At 35.5% G+C, this 8,310-nt stretch overlaps 1 long non-coding RNA gene across 1 annotated transcript; it reads left to right on the top strand.

The window, feature by feature from the left end:
• Positions 1-878: 878 nt before the first annotated feature.
• On the top strand, positions 879-7,175 carry LOC120237376. Its single transcript, XR_005529933.1, has 2 exons — positions 879-1,530; positions 2,827-7,175. It is a non-coding gene; the product is annotated as an uncharacterized LOC120237376 (long non-coding RNA).
• Positions 7,176-8,310: the final 1,135 nt, after the last annotated feature.

Below are 8,310 nucleotides of genomic sequence, written 5' to 3'. Positions count from 1 at the left end.
TTAAAAAAATGTTTAAGAAAACAAAAATAAAACAGACCACCCAACGAGAGCAGAATACATTTTTCTCAAATGCCTTTGGTACATTCACCAAATAGAAAAAACACAATGCAAAAGCTACCATAAATAAAACCAAGACAAATGTAAAAGAATTGAAATCATACAGAATGTGTGCTCTGATTCTTTTAAATTTTTTTTTTAATTTTTTTTTTAATTTATTTCTAGGAGAGAGAGAGAGAGACAGCGTGAGCAGGGGAGAGTCAGAGAGAGAGGGAGTCACAGACTCTGAAACAGGCTCCAGGCTCTGAGCTGGCAGTCAGCACAGAGCCCGACGCGGGGCTCGAACCCACGGACCGTGAGATCATGACCTAAGCAAAAGTCGGACGCTTAACCGACTAAGCCACCCAGGTGCCCCTGTGTGCTCTGATTCTAATGGAATCAAACTGGAAATCTATAACAAAGACAAGAAACCCTTGAAATACTTGGAAGGTAAGCAAATACACTTCTAAATAATTGTGGCCAAACAGAAGTCTCAAAGGGAAACAAAAAAAAAATTTTTTAATGTTTATTTTTCAGAGAGGGAAAGGCAGCAGGAGGGGTAGAGGGGCAGAGAGAGAGGGAAACAGAATCTGAAGCAGGCTCCAGGCTCTGAGCAGTTAGCACAGAACCTGACATGGGACTTGAAACTACCAACCATGAGATCATGACCTGAGCCAAAGTTGGATGCTTCAACTGAGCCATCCAGGCACCCCAAAGGGTGCAAATACAACTAAGTAAAAATGAAAACACATCAAAATATGTAGGATGCAGCTAAAATCAGTTCTGAGAGGGAAATTTGTAGCACTAAATATTTACCTTAAAAATGAGGATGGGCTTGGAGTTGTGATGGCGTCCTCCCCAGCACTTCCTACACAGCCTGCTGAAGAAGCAGCGCGAAAGAGAGAGGTTCGCCTCATGAAGAACAGGGAAGCAGCACGAGAGTGTCGTAGAAAGAAGAAAGAATATGTGAAATGTTTAGAAAACAGAGTGGCAGTGCTTGAAAACCAAAATAAGACTCTCATTGAGGAACTAAAAGCACTTAAGGACCTTTACTGCCACAAATCAGATTAATTTGGGATTTAAATTTCACCTGTTATGGTGGAAAAAGACTGGCTTGGCCTCAACCAGAAAGACAAAATAAACATTTTATTTTCTAAACATTTCTTTTTTTCTATGCGCAAAACTGCCTGAAAGCAACTACAGAATTTCATTCATTTGTGCTTTTGCATTAAACTGTGAATGTTCCAACACCTGCCTCCACTTCTCCCCTCAAGAAATTTTCAGCACCAGAAATCATGAAGAGACTTCTGCTTTTCATCCCCCACCCTCTTCAAGAAGTAATAATTTGTTTACTTGTAAATTGATGGGGGAAATGAGGAAAAGAAAATCCTTTTTAAAATGATTTCAAGGTTTGTGCTGAGCTCCTTGATTGCCTTAGGGACAGAATTACCCCAGCCTCTTGAGCTGAAGTAATGTGTGGGCCGCATGCATAAAGTAAGTAAGGTGCAATGAAGAAGTGTTGATTGCCAAATTGACATGTTTTCACATTTCATTGTGAATTATGTAAAATTGCTAAGAGATAGACCCTCTAAAAAAGAATTTTAGTATGGTGTTGAAGAAATTAAGAATGAATTCGAAGTGCTTTCTATGTACATTCTCTTCTTCAATACTGACAACTTGTCCTTGACCTTGACCTTCTGTATTAACTATAGCTCTTCCATAGGGCAGTTGTTGCTTCTTACTTCAGTTCTGTATGTGTTCAACATTTTTGAATACATTAAAAGAAGTAACCAACTGAATGAAAAAGCATGGCATTTGAATTTTAAATTAAATTGAAGTAAATAAAAGTACAGAGCTTGTTTTAGTTAGTACTAAATTCTTAGTAAAAAGATGCTCATTAGTAAACCAGCCCCTTGAGTTACATAACAAGGTTTTTAAATAAATGTTTTTGTCATCGCCTTCAAAAATATTTATGTCACTCATTTACTTAAAAAGATATTTCTAATTAAACTGTTCCCATTTGCACTTACATTATGCCACCAACAGGAAAGCCTTCAAGATGTTAAATAAAACAAAGTTATCTATTTGTTTATAAAATGTTATGTGTTGTAGAAAAATACTGATTTTGAATCTTTTCCATATTAACATACTTTAACAGAGTATCTCTAGTGAGTTTTTTAATGAAAGAAGTTGTAAGGATATAATTATAAAAAGTACAGATGTACACAAGGAGAGTTATTTTCTTCCGATGTATTTGAATGACTGCTGTACTACAATATTTGGACTGTCATTCACACAAAACATTTTTTTTTTGGTTTTCTCCTAAAAAGGATAGTTGTGCTTGAACTTTCCAATATGCTGTAATAGCCTTTGTTCTTCTGCAGAGGAGCTACCTGTTTTAACCCCACTATACCAGTCTGTGTTTATATGTATCATACATTGTTTCTGATACTACTAATTATTAATTACTCATTCACTAAGCTTGATATGTCTTTATAAAAGTTACCCTTTAAAAGAAAAATAGGACTAAGGTAGATTTTAAAAATTGGAGACTGACATAATGTTAGATATAATTTCTCATTTGAGAAGGTTATTCCTTTTGAAAGAAGAGTGTAGAAAATTAATGCTTTATACTTCGTCATGGGTTATTTTAAAAAGTTAAGTTTGTTAATGTGTTAACAAAATATGCATATATGGGTGTTAATTGTTGGGTCCATTTTGAAAAGTAAGGTTTTTAATATTTGTAAATGGTGTATTTTTGTTTGTAACAAACCATTGTCTTTTTTCAAGGATGAACAAAGTTTATGAAGGAGCATCATTCTAAGAATTGAGTGATGTAGTCTTATATTTGGACAATTCACCAGATTCTCAAGAAGGCTTTCAAACGACTATAAAGTTTGATGTTTATCCTGCTGAGCTAATGGGGAAAGTTGTAGCATAAAAATTATTTGTATACCAGCATAGATATGTCATTTTCCAAAACTTCAACAGAAACCAAGCAAAATCACAAATCTGTTCACAAACTAGAATTCTTTCTTAATGAGTGAAAATGTTTGAATGTCATAAACTTTATAAATGAACATTGCCTAGTATTTAGCAAGTTGTATTCTCCAAAGTAAAATGTTTTCCAAAAGTTGAGGCATTCTGTTTAGCTAGAAAAGTTGGTGGTCCTCTTAGTCCCTGATAAATCAAGGCAATCACATCCATATTAGTTGGTTGAATTAGGTCCTTTGTACCTTGAAGATGATTGCACTGGTTTGAAGTCAGTTACTTGATGGTGAGGTAAGAATGTGTTCTGTTGCTAAATCTGTTTTAGACCCTTAAAGAGATTTGAAGATTTCAGTTCATACAGATAGAAATTAAGCATCTTTTGTGCAGACTTTTTTTTAACAAGAATTGGCAAAAAGATGTTTGTTTTTAAGCATGCAACTTTGAGAATCTTTATTAAGGAAATGACATAATTTTAAAAAATCTTGTAGCCAAGAACATATATGGCCACATTACCAGTAATAAATGCTTTTTTCTTTTCATATTGGCCAAAAGGGAATGAAAATGTCATCATAGGAATCTGTACATATGCTACTGATTTGCCTAGAAAATAGCAAGTTTGGTATCGCTTACTTTGCAAATATAGGGCCATGTGGCACTTTTATCTATAGGACAGATTAACTCTAATAAAAATGAAATGGGAGGGATTTATTTTTGATATATTACTCTTATGAGTTTTCAAACTTTGATAGTGTTTAACTGAAAAGTGGTTTAGAAAGGGCTAGATCCAATGTGTTCACATTAAAAAATTGATATTAGATATAATTTTAAGTTCATTCTTTTTAAACTCAAGTACCATATTGGCAACCATCATATTGTCATAGGTGCTCTGTTCATTTAGATATTATTGGGGGGGGGAATGGCATTTGTATAATATATGTGTACATATATATAAATACATACAGTATATAATCTGAAGCTCTGAGAGCTCTTAAGTCAGGAATGCTGAGTATTATAGTATATTGAGGTCAGATGAAATTTTACATCTTTGCGTGTTCTGTTGCATCCCTTTTGATAGTTTCTTGGACTGCATTACTCCAGCACTCGTGATTGATTTTTGTCTTCTGATTTTCTTCCAAGTATTTTATTTTCATTGTTAGTTTGCTTTGGCTTGATACTTTCATGTATGTTACTAGTCACTTGAAGACTCTCCTGCCCCCAAAGTATTTGGTTTTTATGCTTTGTCTCTGGCAGCTATAACAGTGGTAAGAACATTTTGAAGATAACTTCTAAAAGGTACCACTGGTTCTTCAAAACTCATCCTGGGGGAGGAATTTTGGTGTTTTCATCTGAGCAGGGATTTTGTCAGAAAACATGTTTTGATGGTAGGTCAGCAGCAGTGCTGGGATCTGAAAGCACAATACCAGTCAGGCAGGCTGTCCGATCAGAAGTCATCTGGCTGAAGTCTATCTCTGTCTCTCAGGCCTAATCCCTACTATCATTTTGACCATTGAGGTGACATGTGGAATCATACAAAGGCTTAGGAAGAAACAACCAGTTTGTTTAAAACCAGGATGCTTTTACTTACTTGAAGTGACTTTAATCTAGATTTCTTCTTTACATTTTAAAAATGTTTTTAATTTTGTGATCAGCTACAGTCAATTAGCATAAATTGGTCTCTTTATTTTGAAGAACAAAAAGGCTGCTTCATTTTGCAGGATTAAATAAGGCTAACATAAAGTTATGATTTTGAATTAAAGTGGGTTTTTAGAGCAGTCATTACATACCTTTTCAGTTATTTTTAAGAGGCTTCATCTTGTTGCCTTTGCGGCTCTGAAAACTTTTGGTATACTTTTTCCTGTTGACGTAATACAAAAGTTGTATATTTATTTGGATTATATTTACATTATATTCTTTGTAAATGTTTGGTGTAACTTGCACTTTTAAAAATGACCCTGTTGGGTATTAGCAACTTGAGAAGTTCCCTCATCAGTTAATTGTCAACTGGCTTTTTATGTCTTTCTCCTCTCTTCAAATCATGTGACTTTTTTAAATGGAAAATTTCATTAAAATATTTTAGCACCTAAAGGCTAGCCTTATAAATAGATGTAAAAGAAAAGTAACAGGAAATTAGATTTGACTAGCCCAGTTAATTAAAAGATGAGTTTGAACCCAATGGGATTCTTTTTCATCATGGATAAAGATAGAAGGAAAAGCAACTTGAGTAAATCGATACTCATTTCCAATTTTAAATGAGACTCTATTCCCATTCCAACATCACTACTTTCTGTAGGGTGCCAAGGCATCCGTGAATTTATCCAGAACAGTAACATCGTTTTCAAGGCAGTTAATTACCGTCATCGTGGAGACCACATGGAATCATTTGACTATGGTTTTTTCACTTTAAACTGGCTTTGTTAACATCAGAGAAATACCTAAATCTGACTGAGGTCAGGTGAGAAGGGAAAGTGCAGTGTGCTTTGGTAAGCCGCCTGTAGGTAAGAGTCAGGGGTTACATTTGCTCACTCACTTGTACAAAGCACAACTAGAACTTTTGTTGGATGGTTTGCATACATCTTGAATACTTTTAATGTTGATATGTTAACTTTTTTAAGTTGACTGCACAGTCACTGTATGTACTAGGAACTGGTTTCCTGGACTTTCTCGAATCAATGGCTAGGAGGGGCACTAATCCCTGAGGGGTTGAACATATCATGAAGCCGAGTCAGTATGGAAGAATTTCAAATAAATCAAACAGGGTGCTGACGTTCCATCTGTCTCATGTGCTTGTGATAAGTTCATACTGATCAGTGAATGTAGCTTAAGCCTTTGTATGCGTCCTCAGGGGGCAAACTAAGAGGGACCAGATACCGTTTGAGTGGAGGGATTATATTTCAGGTGTTTTAGCTTGAAATTTATTTTTTAAAAAAATAAAAATAGAAAAAAAAATAGAACAAAGCCTGTGAAGCAAGATGATATTATAAACAGGCAGAGTTGTTTTAGCACAGAGAGAAAATACTGACCTGTCTGCATTCTGGTACTGTGGGTGCAGGTCCTAGCTGGGTATATAACCTGATACGTTTTTAATTATTCTCACCAGCAAGTAAAAGGAAAATGAACAATCTTTGGGAAATGTCCTTGAAAGGGGGCAAACGGTAAGAAATTCAGACTTTACCTCCTTTATTCAGGCATTATATGCCACTTGCCTACAGAAGTACAGCATTTCCAAGCTTCCAAGGAGCATCTCAGAAATGTATAAGAGGCAATCTGAGATAGTTGTTAAATTGGTAGGGAAGGAGGAAAATCCCTGCAGATGGTAATCTTACATTAGTCGGCCAAGTGGAATAATCTTATCATTGTGTTTGGGAGGTTTTATTTTCTTACGTTTTTAAAATTGAATTGGTAAATGCTTTATAGACATTTTTACCCAGGTGCCACTCCAATTTGTGTATGTAATAAAAATTATATTAAAAGTGGGGAATAATTTGTCAACATTGTTCTGTGTGTATGAATTTATTAGGGGTGGCAAAGAGGAGTGCTAGTTAGCAGTTTTTCCACATTGAGTCGTCCCCAACTTCTTTGTCCACCTGTCACTTGTCCTCCCCACCCAAAAACGGAATTATTTCTAACCTAGATGTATCACTTGAAATTTTTAGAAACAAAATAATCAGGGAAGTTTCTAGAGAGAAAGATGGTTTTTGTTTTTGTTTTAGTTTTTCCTTGAGGATTGGGGTAAAGAATACCTCCCCCCAAAACTATCAGCACAAAACAGGGTATTGATTTTTAACTCTGATGTTACTATTGGAGTTGAATACTAAGTAAATATAATGAGGGAAATACATTTCTAATAAAATTCCCTACATTCTAGAAACAACCCTGTTTTAATTTTTTTACCTGAATCTTTTTGTGCTCTATCTGTGTAAAGAGAGAAAATGTACTGAGTTATAATGCATTTTATTAACACTATGTACATAGTAGCTGCTTTGTGTTCAGAATGGTAGCAATTGCTTTGTATATTAAAGTGATCCTTGTGAATTTGTGAAATATTGTCAGAAAGTGCTTTTTCTTACTGTAATCTTTGTGGTATCAACTGTCCTAATGCCCTTTTTACACACATTTATGTGCAGTCACATAAACATGCTTTTAAAAACTCTGTAAGTCTCTTTTTTGGGGATGGGATCTCTATATTTTGGTTTCTTCCAGTCGTGTTAAGCTGTATTTTTCTTGGACTTCGGTTTATTACTTTTGTTAAATGAGCAAAGTTTATGTTAGAATATATCACAGGCTTGTGTTGCACAGCAACAGAAAACTAATTTGAGCAACCAGAACATATCTTCAGTTGTTTAATTCCACTGTATTCCTCATTTTTAGCACAAGATTTCTTTGTTCAGTAAGTCTGAACAGTGCCTATTTGAAGATGTGGAGATGTTACCGCCCTATTGAGGAAACCGATGGAGACACAGGACGAGCTGTCTCCAGTGTCATGAAATGCATGTTTGCATTGGAAGAACAGTAAGAATAGCTAACTTCGCAGGCCCCCTTGTCATTCTAAAGGTCTGTGATCATATAAAACAGGAGATGGGAGGAGGTGTGGTTAATCTGCTCTTTGCTAAAAGGATAATAAAAGATTCTCTCCTATTGATTCAATTTCTGAAAATAAGCAGTTGCATTTATTCTAAGATTTGTTTTAATTGCCATGATGTATTTATTAAGCTTGTTAAGCCTGTTGTACTGAAGGAATTGCATACATTTTATTCTTTCTCTTCTACAGTGTGATCACTTAACGTTACTGTACGGACACTTGAGAGTGAAAGGGTGATGTTAATAGGGCAACAGGTGTAAAGCAGGATTGTGCTGAGCAAATCGGGACCTTCAGTCACCGTCCTTGTAACCCGTGTCCAAGTGCTTGAGTCTCCAATAAGGGGATCAAGTGCCTATCTTCTCTTTATCCATACCTTTGTGGTCACTTGCTTATTTCACAAATACTTGAAGACACACTTGTGAGCACTAAGTCCCTGTCCTCAAGAAGCTCTAAGACACCGCAAAAGAAACCATTCTGTAACGTTCATATGATTTTAGCTCTGTGCTAGACTCTCCCATTTGTTATCTCCACTCAGATTGCACAACAGAGGTCCAAAACAGAACTTCTGATTTCTCCTCTGAATCTGTTCATCTTTCAGCTGGTTTTTTCCATCTTCTAAATGATGCCACTATTCCACTAAACTAAACTGCTTAAGGCCAAAACCCATAAAATCAATCCCTTAATCAGTGTTATCCTTCCATTGT

This window comes from Hyaena hyaena, unplaced genomic scaffold (genome assembly GCF_003009895.1).
Source record: "Hyaena hyaena isolate Hyena2069 unplaced genomic scaffold, ASM300989v1 scaffold_180, whole genome shotgun sequence".
In the NCBI taxonomy this organism is placed as follows: domain Eukaryota; kingdom Metazoa; phylum Chordata; class Mammalia; order Carnivora; family Hyaenidae; genus Hyaena; species Hyaena hyaena.
The sequence above is the reverse complement of the archived record's forward strand: the minus strand, read 5'-3'. Positions and strand labels throughout refer to the sequence as shown.